The sequence below is a fragment of the Taudactylus pleione genome, unplaced genomic scaffold (genome assembly GCF_031769625.1).
Source record: "Taudactylus pleione unplaced genomic scaffold, aTauple2 ptg000609l, whole genome shotgun sequence".
Lineage (NCBI taxonomy): Eukaryota > Metazoa > Chordata > Amphibia > Anura > Myobatrachidae > Taudactylus > Taudactylus pleione.
In genome coordinates this window covers 3,472,742-3,486,806 of record NW_028285011.1, presented here as the reverse complement: position 1 = coordinate 3,486,806, position 14,065 = coordinate 3,472,742, and the positions used below count along the sequence as shown (strand labels likewise).

General features: G+C 45.4%; 1 protein-coding gene across 1 annotated transcript in view; it reads right to left on the bottom strand.

The window, feature by feature from the left end:
• ATP10A (ATPase phospholipid transporting 10A (putative)) overlaps nt 1-14,065 on the bottom strand; it is a 196,016-nt gene that overhangs the window by 142,221 nt on the left and 39,730 nt on the right. The gene's annotated exons all lie outside the window — the stretch shown is intronic.

The following is a 14,065-nucleotide window of genomic DNA, read 5'->3' as shown; positions in this document are numbered from 1 at the left end:
CGCCACAGCGCTGTCCCTGCTGTGGGTATAGGCTAACGCCAGGCTGTAGCTGTCGATAACGACAGCTACAGCCGGCCGAACGGTCAGACGATCTGACCATTCGTACATAGCCCAGGATGTCAGCGCCCCTGTCATTTACCGCCCAGACCCCCGATCATACATCAGGGAGAAACGGTATCAGCGCACTTAACGTGCGCTGATACCGTTTCTGGGCTTCATACATCTACCCCAATGCTTGGTAGGATATAGAGCACTATATACCTGGCCCATGGGAGAGGTATACAGGGAGACTGACCCAAAACCTCCTTAGACCAACAGCTATAGCAGCACACCGATAGTGGACTGTGAGCGTTTCATATACATGAGGTGGGTAGGAGGAGCGACCCAGACACACGAAAGCTTTTGAAGAGACTGCATCTGGGTCGGGGGAGGAGCTGCCAGGGGAGCGCCTACCTCCCCTAAGCTGCATCAACCGGCCAGGTACATTGGCCTCGTGGCAGTAGAAGCGTCTGCTGCCAATCCCCAGCGTCAGACGATCAGGCCCCCTGTGGTCTAGTGAGGATGCGAATGCTCCTGGCCTTGACTGCAGTGGCTTCCGATGCGCCTCCAACCACATTACCTCATGGTACCCCTATGGATCCTGAAGAAAAAAGTTGAAATAACAACTGATTAACGTTAATCAAACTGTGGAGTGGTGTCTCCTGATTTATTACCAAACTTCTGAAGTCTTGTGAGTGCCACCCCATAAACACTCTGCATATTCGGGTAATAGGTACATACTATTACTACGAGGGAAGGCATCCAGGCTATTAGTACCTGGTAAAGGAGTGAAGTATATAAATTATATATAATATTTATTACACACATACATATATACACACACAGTGCATCTGGAGAGTGTTCACAGGGCTTCACTTTTTCCACATTTTGTTATGTTACAGCCTTATTCCAAAATGGAATAAATTCATTTTTTTACTCAAAATTCTACATCCAATAACCCATAATGACAACGTGTAAAGTTTTTTTTGAGATTTTTGCAAATCACATGTACATAAGTATTCACAGCCTTTACCATGAAGCTCAAAATTGAGCTTGGGTGCATCCTGTTTCCACTGATCATCCTTGAGATGTTCCTACAGCTTGGAGTCTACCTGTGGTAAATTCAGTTGTTTGGACATGATCTCTTCGTAGTCTGTAGTCACGATCTGTAATTTGTTCATTTTATATTTAATTAAATATTTTTTGTATTGATCACATTGGTGTGAAAGAATGATTCCACAGTTGTTGATGGGGCGGGACATGCCCCCGACCGGCCGCCGGGTCCCGCCCCCCCGGGATCCGAGGGCACAAGCAGATAATGGCATTCAGTGTGTATGAACGACCATCATCTGCAGATCACTCGATCTGCAGATATATGTCAGGTGTGTACCCACCTTTACACTGTTGCCGCTGATGTTTTTAATAGGCTTTGTGAAAGCGATTAGGCAGAAGTGTTGTGCCCTCAAAAAGAAAAAATACACAAAACACTGCAACAGCCAAAACAAATACAACATTAACGGGCCAATTCAATTAGCATTAACCTCTGAAGGCAGATTCTGCTTGTACCCTATGGAGTTGCGGACACAATCTGTCTACCGTAATGAGCGGAAAAATGACAGCTCCCTGCTTGCCTCCAATTGGCTGCAGAATGTACCACTTGAGCAATTTAAAAAGATTGAGACGCAACTGCTCAAGAATAAGGGACTACGACAGCTGCACCCTGCAAACACAATTTTCTAAGTAGTACAACCCGGACATCATAAAAAAAAAGCCCAGTTAACCGTGAAGACAATCAGAGAGGACACCGCTACTACAAACCAAAACCAGACACACAAATACCAATATCAGCTTCATCACACAATACAGCCAACCAAATCAAACGTATCATAAATAAACACTGGTTCATCTCCGTCCAAAACAGACCGTGATTTTCCGAAAAGCACCGTATATCAAGATGAACCTAGTAAAGAATCACAATTTTATCATTGTGGTACTTGCAAAGCATGTAAAACTACAGGACAAAGAAGTACCAAACCTATACAAGAAATCACTTCCCCCGGAAACAATGTAACCCTAAGGATAAAAGACATGGGGCTCTATTTATTAACATTTACATTTTAGTATCACCTACAGTTACTACAGGGCAATTGGAGTAGAATTCGTAAATTCTACTCCAACCCCTAAGTATCACTTATTTTTAGTAAGCAGATCGCATTTCCCATAATTGTAATGGGAAATGTGATCCGACCAAAGTTACTAAAAATAAAATGTGAAAAAATATCGGGGAAAGCCCTGTGATAATAACGCCACTTGGAGGTTGGGTTATCCAGGGTCTCCCCCAGTTACTGGCCTCCTACTCTGCTCTAACGGGGAGAGCAGAGCCGGGAGTCGGTCCCAGTAATCAGCTGTATGGTCTAAACAGACCGCAAGCGGATTACTGTTCAAAAAAAAAAAAAAAGTACTTACCTGACTCCAGGGACCGGTGATGACTCCCCTCCGGTCAGCTGGTCTCCCATAGTGCACTGCTGCCCGGTCATCAGGTGATCGGGTCCCAGTGCAGTATGGGAGATCACCTGACCGGAGGAATAGAGAGCATCACCGGAGGCCCGGAGCATGCAGGCAAGTGTAATTAAGGGAGAGGGAAGTCGCGGGGGGGGGGGTGGCGCGCGGGGGAGTCTGCGATCATGGGGGCGGGGCTTAGCACCTTGGTGTAGCAGCGGCGACCGGTCGGCGCATGCACGGGCACTTAGTCACAATATTTTTTGCAAAATTACCGTGATAAGGCTCCGAAGAGGATTCGCAGGGACAGAGCTTTATCGCAAGCTCTGTCCCTGCAAGGGATTTGTAGTAAATCCCTGTGATATTGCCTGAATTCGCAATGCGAATTCAGTCAATAATATCACACTACAATCTGCATTCAATATGCAGATTGTAGTAAATAGAGCCCATGATCACATGTAACACCAAAAAGGGTGAGTTATACACTAGAATGCCCTTGCCCAAAAATGTATGCGGGAAGAACAATCAGACCCCTAAAAACATGAATCTGTGAACACATATGCAATATCCAAAAAGGTACTGAGGATCACCCATTATCCACACAGTACAAGAAATACCATAATTGCTATCCCACACAAATGAAATTTCTTGGGATAAAGGAAGTTAGACAAAGATGGAGAGGGGGAGACTATACTCACCTTATCAACAAGGAAGAACTGAGATGTATCATCCAACTAGGTACACTAGCCCCAAAATGTCTATTATTTACAGATCTACTATCTGTAAATATACACAATCCTAAATAAAAAATGATAGCCTCTCTTCTTACATCAAGAAATCATCAACATAGGGGGGGGCATGGATACATCCAAGACTATGATAGTGTAGATGAGACCCGTGGCATGTCTATAAAATGAACATGGACCACTATTCTTATAAAGGTACCCCATAGGAAGTCCTCATTCACAATACCCAGAACTATACCATGCGAACAATGTAGCCAAGAATGCAGAAGCACCATACAGAGTTAACAATAATGCTACAATGATATGTATTACTATACAACACTGTACCGGAAGTAGAGGTGTAATAATGTAAACCTGTATATACCAACCACTATTAACCTTGTATAAATTGCAACAATTATTTCTACAATGTATCAAATATGTTCATTTCTGCACCAATGATATGCTACCTGAGACCTACCCAAAATGGCTGATGAACCCCTTAAAGGAGGGACAACCATTAAGGTTCAATTGATTGTTTCATATACAACAGAGACTTTGAGAAGATGGCCTGTTTAAGAATGACCGACAAGCAATTCTACAAGCCAAGGAAACCAAGCAATCATTTACATCCAATAACAAAAGTGGGAAGACCCACACGTATCAATTTAACAAGTGACCTCAAAAACACTCCGCTTATCCACAACCCCATAGGATGGCCAATCTGCTGAAACGCGTTGGTGCTTACCAACACTACAGCCCAGACTCATATACGGCAACACTGCACCTCCAACTAACCTCCAGCCCCTGTGTCACGTGACTGGAGCCACCGAGTGCCAACCCGGAAACCAGCCAAGCATCGGGAGAGGAAGGAGAAGATCCCCACCGTGACGAGCCTCACCAGACAACTTGCTGCAATTCTGATGCGACCAGCATGCACCCCAGCAGAGTTCGATGCCCAACGGTCCGGCCCTGCCAGGCACACCGTTTGCAGCATCTTTAAGCAGCATCTCAAGGGAAGCCAGTGTAATCCCCAGGCAAAGCATGGAACCACCGAAAATGCACTAGCACACGGTGACTGAAGTGCTCTCGAGGTAAAACTGTGGCAGCGATACATTACTTACCTTATTTTTTATACTTTTAGATTTTTTAATTCTTTTGCATTCTTTTCTTTGCCCATCCCACGACTACCAACTATAAACAGAACTCCAAAACAGTACAGTGGGACGCTGCTCTCTGACTGTACACTGTGCAGTACAATACAGGGACTGTACACTGTGCAGTACGCTACACCTGTAAGAAGTTATGAGTTGTACTATACTGGACTCTATTGACATTACCATTTGCCTATAATTGTCTATTAACTTGGTTACTTTGCATCTATATACGTATCTAAGGTGCATATCCACTACGTTATTAAACAGGCCGATTTAAAGATAACATCGTTATTGTTCAACCGCTTGTTAATCATTCGCAAATCGGCCATGTAAATGTAAAAAATGAACAGCGATGCGCGCGCCCGCTGGTTGTTTTGGACATCTATCATCGCCTGAACATGCTGGTTGACCATGCTCGGGGATGATTGATATGCCTACACTGAACGACTGAACGTTCAGTTTAGGCACATCACAGACTTTGAAACGATTACAATGTTGTAATCATGCACTCGTTTCACAGTCAACAAGTGGATGTGCACCATTACACTACATTAATTGTCTATAACTATACTTTATTACTCTGCAATATCGCTGTTTTTGATCCCTGTAATGAACTTGTGACATTTATATGGTTGTGCAATTATAAGCTCTGAGGTTAACACTGTATTTAACCAACAAAACAGACATACGCTATAACTAGAGTTAGCCTGTTTATACATACACCAACACACGTTATACATAGGTAGAAGGAGCTACCGCACTCAACCCCTATCTGTGTATATTGAGAGAACTATGCACCTCTCTCTTACCTGCAGCACACCCCGCAACAAAACAGTCATGCAGTGCGCAAGGAGACAAACTACATTTATTGCCTCTAAGAGGCAAGATGAGAAGGTAGATCTAGCTTGTTCAGATACACAGATATCTCATTGGCGTTAACTAATTAAGTGAACATTGCAACTTTTCACAGTGAACTCTATTTGCAAACAATGGCCCTGAAATTCAAATCAAATTACATCTGCCAGACTTCTCTGCAAGGCACATGCAGGGCTGCCAAGAGAAATCTTGGGCCCAGGTACAGCAACTTCCCGGGCCCCACCCCCAGCCATATGCATCGCATATCATATCTGCTGACTATTGGAGGGGGAGACAGGGCAATATCTTATTGGCTGAAGCACATAACAACTTGATGTGTTCCCGCTAGACCGCAAACAGGACAGGGAGTCTCTGCGTCCACGTTCCCGAAAAGAGGGTGTGGCCAACCAGGAAGGCAAGTCCTTGTGACCTGCCACAAATTCGTCACACTTGGGGGCATACCCAGCACTTACAGAGGTGCTGGGCTTCCCCCAATCTCTCCCAGTCACTGTATAAAAATCCTGTGAGCACGCGCATGGCTTCTATTAACATGTGGTGATCGGTCTTCCCACCAACCTGACATTGCTGCCCACTGGTGAAGAAAGCACAGGGCAGGCTGTTTTAGCGGGGCGCCGCTAAAAGGGCAGGGCACATTTTGCCCTTTTAAAATCAGGCAGGGCGTGGCACTCCATTAAAACAGCCTAGCGGGAACACTACCAAGTGCTATTGTCTGCTGTGCATCTCAGCGGTCATTGGGGGGAATTCAATTCAGTGCAATGTTGAATATAAGGGAGGGAGCTCCCGAAGCTATTCAATACACCGCTGTTTGGGCGGGCTAAGGGATGCGAGGAGAAATCCGACCAAAATGCTGGGCGCGCAGCTGTTTTTCTGCATCGTGCAGCACTAACAGCCGCGTGCCCGGCACTTTGGTCAGAGAATGCAGTTTACCGCACCTTAACACCCTTGTTAAGGCACGATAACCGGCATTCTCCAACCACACAGCGCACTGAATTGAATAGGTCCGGGAGCTCGCTCCCGGCACTATTTAATTCGCGTTGAATTGAATTCCCCCCATTGGTTGCAAAGCCACTAAATAAAAAAAAAAAAATTATATATATATATATATATATATATATATATATTATATATATATATATATATATATTTATATATATTAAACTTAACTAATACACTAAAGGAAGGATGCATTTCTAAATTAAAAATATAAACTGCAGTGTCGAAGACACTCACAGTATTCAGCTGGGCAGTCTCCTCGGCTCTTCCCTTCCCCTCAGTCACACTCGGAGTCTCTGAGCGCAGCCCCAGGGTCATTCAGTCTGGTGCCTGCCTCCTGTTGTGCCTCCCAATCCCCGCCCGTCTTCCGAAGCCTGGTGTAGAGTGAGAGCCTAGCGAGATGATGATGTTATCTCGCAAGACAATAAGCTCCGCAGCGGCGCGGAAGCTATGAGAAAGTGCATCATCATGCACAGTGGTAGTCCGGTAACCCACTACCCTGCACCCCCCCCCACCCCCCCAACACCAGCATCACAAAATTGAACTGCCGCCCCCGCGGCTGAGGTATAATGAAGGTGATTAGTTTTTTAATGATTAAAAGAAGTAAATGGCAAAACAGTCACTGGTGTGCTGCGGCCCGGGCCCCCTGGCATGGCCGGGCCCGGATAATCAGTACCCGCATCCCCCCCCTCCCCCTCTCGGCGCCCCTGGGCACATGGTAGTGAACAGTTTCTGTAACTGTTTACTACCAACAGCTGGATAGCTGCAAGCTCCAAAAAAAAGATCTAGGGGTAATGGGCCTGATTCACTACCGATCGCAAATGTGAATGCAATAGCGATTACACACGCAGTTCAAATGCTATAGTATGCTAATCCACTGCGATCGCTATGCCACCGCAGCACAACTTAAGGACGCCCACTTTACCTTACACATATCCGTAAGGTTTAGCAAGACAGCAAAACCATCGGTGCAATCGAGTACCATCGCAGCCTCACGCACACTTGCAGAAGGTCTGACATTACTCAGGAATTGCTAACTTCATTGCACGCTATGTGCCCTAAAGCTGCGTAGGGCATCACAGTGGCTAATTTATGCACACCCCTACAACGGCATTCAAACGCACTGGCACGCCTGCGTTTCGCCGACCACCCGCCCGTCCAGACTGGTTTCTTACTGCTGTGAATGGTCCACTAACCAGTACCGTTATTCACTTATCAGTGAATTAGGGAAATATTACACATAACATCTGAAGTCGCTCTAATTACCCTAGGGTTTTAAGTAGATGATGCTTTGCATCTGGTGTTTCTAAGCGTTGAATCATTTTGTAATGTATGAAGGTTTGGTATACAGGTATTATCCATGCCGATGCTATAGAAATAATAATACTTTACTATAAATATGACCTAATATTATAAAAAGCAGAATGCACTCCTGAAGTATAAGCCTTTCTGTTCCGGAATAAGAAAAATAAATAAATATATAATGTACGGAGAACTTTGTACACTGTGTGAAGTTCCTGACATGTATGGTCATGTGCAGTGTGATAAGGCATTGGCGCTATTGTTAAAGGTTACTAACACCTGCTGTGCAAAGCCCTATTTTTAAATAACAATGTTGACTACTCCCAGAAACCAGCTGGCTACAAAGTGTTCCACGACCCTGCCCTGAATTTTCCGCTGCTTATCTCTTATTATCTCAGCATAGTCTACTAAAAAGCAATACTGACAAATTTATCAGTTGAGAAAAGTGCTTCCTTGAAAAATATACAAAAATGGACAAATAAAATAAAAACACAATAAAGCTTGTAAAAGGTGTTTTTTATGGCATATTTGCGAAAATATGCTAATGACTGCAATCGCATAGCTATTATATAGAGATGCCCAAAGCCAGCATAGAGACGCCCACTACCGTTTTCGCACATACATAATACCTTGATACTAGACAGGGTTGGCGGTTAGAACTCCTAAAGAGGGTATGTGTAGCACCACTAGCTGCTACCTCAGGGAGTGTCCTTAATTCCCAAAATTGATTCATAAACATAAAAGATGGAGGGAAGCGCTCTATGGTGAGTGGGTTGCTGATCAAAGCTATCTATAATTGATTGGACTGTGGGCCTGATTCTGGCGCTCGCAAGCGGGTCAATGGTGCCCTAGTGCGCATGCGCACGACGGAGGGAGCTCCGTCGTGCGCATGTGCGAGACCCGAATAGCGACGGCCAAGCAGTCGCTATGGGTCTCGCACCAAAGGGGGCGTGCTGTTGATGTCGATTGACAGCACGCCCCCTTTGGCGGGCGTGCCGGAGGCGTTGTTCCCATGGGAACGCCTCTGTCTGGGCAGAGCCTACCGTCTGGGGCCAGCCCCACTGACATCACTAGTGATGTCAGTGGGAGTGCTTTTGGCTCTGATAGAGCCAAAAGCACTCCTGGGCTTGCGGCAGCGAGACCCTACCGCTGGGTCTCGTCGCAAGCCCGATGGTCGCGATGGTCTTTACCATCGCGACCATCTTTTTGGCCGCTCGCATAAGCTGTGGGTGGTCACCCACAGCTATGCGAGCGGCCAGGAGGCCGCTCCAATAAGAGGTAGGAGGGCCCTCATTCAGAGCGAGCGCTCTTAACAGAGCGTCCGGCTCTGAATCAGGCCCTGTGTTTTTGGGTCAACTATTTGTAAAATAGATGTGTATCTATGAAATCCTCCAATGTGGTATAGTCAGTTTAACTATTATGTAAGATGACTGGTCGGCAAAATCTTGAGGCTGGGACTTGGTAAAATTAACACAGTCTCAAAAAGAAGAAATGTCTGTTTCGGGAATCTGGTCGGCAATAATTTTTTTCTGGATATTCGGTGAGTGTTAAATGTCTCTATATGGATTTGACATACAGTGATGATAGTGCTTGACCAAATGAATTGTGACTTGGTGGGCAAAAACTTGTGGCTGGGTGTTCAGCAATAATATGATAGTCTTGCTCACTTGGTCGTGTTGTTCCTTCTTCCCTCAACTCACGTCAGGGGATATGAATGCAGTATCAGAGTGACAATGACACTATGGTGCAGTATGATATAGGTAGGAAGTCATACTTACCAAAAGTGTGCATCTGCTGGTCCGTCACTTCTCCGCAAATCCTCTGGTGCATGCATGTGAGTGAGGGGGAATATGAGGTGTGAGTAGATGAAAAATGAGGCTGCTGAGCAGTATAACGATTTTAATGTAACTTCAGTTACAATCTAAAAAACAGTGTACAAAGTAGAAGATGGACTAGATGAAGTAAAATCAAGTGGATTATGTCACTGTGTTCTAACGCGTTTCATCCCAGGGAGGGACTTTTTCAAGGCAATACCTTGCAATCCTGTGTATACATCGGGAACATCGGGTAACATCAGCCCCTCCCACACAAATACATTAGGGATGTGCGCCAGACCATTTTTGCTGCATTTAGTTCTAATTCGTCGTCCGGCTTTGGATTTGCCAGACTGCGGTGACTGGCTTTGGATTTTTTTTTTACAAAAATTGACAAAAAAAAAAAAGCTAAAATCACATAAATTGGTCCTTTTTTTCTTCTTAGAGTATCATTAACCTCAATAACATTAATTTCCAGTAATTTACAGTCAATTTCGACCACCTCACAGCTTATAATACTGTTTTCAACATTATTGGCCAAAGGTTGCAGTGAGCTGACTGGTTACTAAGCGACAAAGCAGCGGCACAGACACCACAATTTAAAGCACATCTATGAAACATTGACACACAGCAGTTGCAGAAATGAAAAGTAGTGCACCCACCCAGTGTGGTACGGCCAGCAGAATCACAGTACTTGTTTACATAGTGGGCTATGGCCCAAGGAGTCACAGTGCACAATCTTATTCACATTCCATCACATAGTGCCCCGATTCACATTACACCATAAAGTAGTGTCTCTTATTTATGTTACGACACATAGTAGTGCTCCTTTTACACAAAGCCCACAGTAGTGACCCTTTTACACAAAGCCCACAGTAGTAATGCCCCTTATACAATGCCCCCAGCAGTGGTGTCCCCTATGCAGTCCCCTTAGTAGTAGGGCCCCTTATGCAGTGCCCCCAGTAGTAGTATGCCCCCCAGTAGCAGAGCCCCCAGTAGTAGTGCCCCCCATTAGCAGGCCCCCAGTACTGGTATGCCCCCCATTAGCAGGCCCCCAGTACTGGTATGCCCCCCATTAGCAGGCCCCCAGTACTGGTATGCCCCCCATTAGCAGGCCCCCAGTACTGGTATGCCCCCCCTTAGCAGGCCTCCAGTAGTAGTAGTATGCCCCCCCTTAGCAGGCCCCCAGTAGTATTATGCCCCCCCTTAGCAGGCCCCCAGTAGTAGTAGTATGCCCCCCTCTTAGCAGGCCTCCAGTAGTAGTAGTATGCCCCCCCTTAGCAGGCCCCCAGTAGTAGTAGTATGCCCCCCCTTAGCAGGCCCCCAGTAGTAGTAGTATGCCCCCCCTTAGCAGGCCCCAGTAGTAATATGCCCCCCTTAGCAGGCCCCCAGTAGTAATATTGCCCCCCCTTAGCAGGCCCCCCAGTAGTAGTATGTCCCCCCTTAGCAGGTCCCCAGTAGTAGTAGTGCCCCCATTAGCAGGCCCCCAGTAGCAGTATGCCACCCATTAGCAGGCACCCAGTAGTAGTAGTAGTAGTAGTAGTGCTGCCCCTTAGCAGGCCCCCAGCAGTAGTATGCCCCCTTACACACACACACACAAAATAAAAAAATTACCTGAATCCCCGCTCCCGCCACCGTCCACTCTGCTGTCACGCGCTGAGGAGGGAGCCGGAAGACGGAACTCATGAGTGAGCTCCAACCGACTCCCTCCGTGCAGCAGCCAATGACAGTCTGCGTGACTCTCATTGGCTGCTATTACAAACACACAGCTGCCGCTGGCGGCTGTGTGTTTGATCTGTGTAGGGCAGACCGCTATCACAGCGGTCTGCCCTACACTAGAGGAGCCCTGACGTCGGATTCTCTCGCGAGAATCCGACATCGGGAAGCTGCGACTGGGCCTCGAACGGGGATCCGAGTCAGGCGGGGAACACCCGAACAGCGTTCGGGTGGACTGGTATCCCCAATGTTAGGATTCCACAGAATCCGAACCGCTCATCTCTAATTACAACAAGTCTGTCCTTACTCAGAAATTGCTAACCTTGTCACATGCAGTGAGTACTCAAGCTGTGTATGCCGTCGCAGTGGCTAATGTATACATGGCCCAAAACGGACTGGCATGCATGCGTTTCTCCGACCACACTCTCGTCACCAACCCCCAAACACTAACGTCCCGTCACTCTGTCTGCAATGGCTTTGTATCTGCGTGATCGATCGCAATGCTAACTCGCGCACAGTACGCACCATCGACCGATCTGTGTATGGAGGTGCAATTGCGATCCATGATGAATCAAGCCCCCAGTTAAATACCTAGAGCAGGTTTCTACAGGAAAGAACACTTTTCAACACATCATTACGTTTGCAGTGCTGACCCAAACAACTAAAACCACCAAATGCGAGCAGGGCCCTCTTCCCTCTGTATTCTCCACGTAATTATGTATAAATGTAAGTTAATGTTCTTTGCTGTACTAGTTTGTACTTGTGCAATACGTTATGTATTACCACTATCTCCTGTGCTGCAGAACCCATGTGGAATTATAAACTAAAACAAAACACAAAATAGAGAATTATAAAATAAAAGATAGTAGTCTCATGTAATGTATTGCGAAAAGCAAAAGTCTAAAATAAACTAATGAAAGCGAAAAGTTAGAGAAATGTGCTCATGTTTTAATAACGCGTTTACACAATCATGATATATTGCTGTGTATGGATTCTAAGCAGACGGGAAACTATGTGAAGTAGTATAGCTTGTCCCATGGCGGATTTAAAGATGCATAGCACAGCGAAGACAACATTTTTCTTATGGCGAGTAGAAATCTATTTTTGTTTAGTTATCCGTTTACATTACTCTGCTTGATGTCAACACGGACACACTCTATAGGGGAAATCAATTATTTCCTTGTGCCCGTAGCTCCCATCTAAAGTGACGGGAACTATTCAATTGCATTTGGGTGCCCATTACTTAATGCATATTTCTGCTTGTGACCTCCTGAGGTGCGATCAAAAATCTGCCTAAAGTAAGTATTTAGGGCGCCTTACTTTTGCATGGGAGTAGCTGCTTTACGCAGCTAATACAGTGCATTTAGAGTGCGAGAACGCAGCCATCACAACCAGCGTGAGGCTGGTCGTGACAATTGCATAGCTCCTGTCACATTAGACGGGAGTTATGGGCGCGACTAACCAATTGAATTCTCACTATATATTTTGTAATGGTGCATATCGAATCAGTTACTCCATTTGTCACCCACTTATCAGAAACCTTAATTAAAAGGTTGAAAAGTGGCATTGTGGGTATAAAATGTACAGAATTATGTATAATTTTTACTAAAATTCCCTTACAGAATGGAGTTGAATATTAACAAACATTACATAGCTCCACATCTTTAATGCAATTTAGGTTGATATAGGGGCTTATTCAGCACATCCCACATTTTTAATGGGGTTCTGATATGATCAGGACTAAAATGTGCTCCAATAAAAGGCTGCCTCAGTGCAAAAGTTGGAAGCAATTTGCTTCAAGGTTCAGAAGCAACCATAATAATGTGCATGCATCAGTGGGGGCTGGCATGGAGGAATCTAAAGGGTTCCGCTCTGTAAAAAAAAAAAATATGGCCAGAGAAAACGATGTAGGGCTGATGCAGTCAGAATAGGCACAGTGCCAGCACCTTAAGACAAAACACGTTGGTAAAAGCAGTGTTACAGTGATCTGATTTGCATTCAAAATATAAGATCCAGCTTATTTTATGTATTACATTATATGTACATTTGTTATTAGTCTCAGTAAATTACTTTGTTTTTATGATACCTTCTACATTTTGGAGTTGAAAGACCACAGGAGTGAGCTTTGCCAAGACTGGCTCAGATAAGTTTTTATTGTTTTCATTTTGGTACGGGTCACAGTGATCATCAGAGATAGATCGATATCTATCTATTTTGCTTAGTCCTTTTGTCCGGAACGCTCTTTGAATTTGAATATCTCAAAGACTAATTAAGATATTAATGATTCTTTTGCGACGGATTTCAAACAGCAATAAATTACAGAATTTGGAATAAAACTGTATAAAATTTGATGGAAAAAAACAAAACAAAAACACAAAGTCGGGCACAGTGACCCGGGGGAAGCGTTATAGGGGCGCTGCTGTTCTCACGTACTACTAGTGGTCTGTGCTCTCACATGGACCCGGCGCCCGAGCCATGTGTAGACACTGTTTACATTTTGCCCAGTTCGGCTCCTGATTGGCCGCCTGGCTGTGTGACGTAGCCAATACATAATGAGGGAGGGCGCACGGGCGGCATAGCACATGAGGCTGCTGCCGTAGGGGGTGCTCTTCCCTCACCTACTTTCTCAAACACGTTTTTTCCAAGCTTGCAAATTCCAGCCAGTCAGCACCGGGTTTGTGCCTCTTTTCTCTGCTTTCCACGAGAGCTGCCGGCAGCCGCTGATTGGCGGTAGGCTGGGCTGGGAGACGGTGAGGCGGAGTAACAGTGCATTATCATTTGCATCTATAGGGGCTCAGTTTGCAATACCCCCTGGAAACGGTCCATGTTGCCTCAGAGTCCATGGCCAAATAGATCATCACACTTACAAATTGGCAAATTGTTACCGTTAATAAAAAAAATCCTCAAAAACCATAAAAGGATGTCGCTTAGCCAGTTAGGTTTC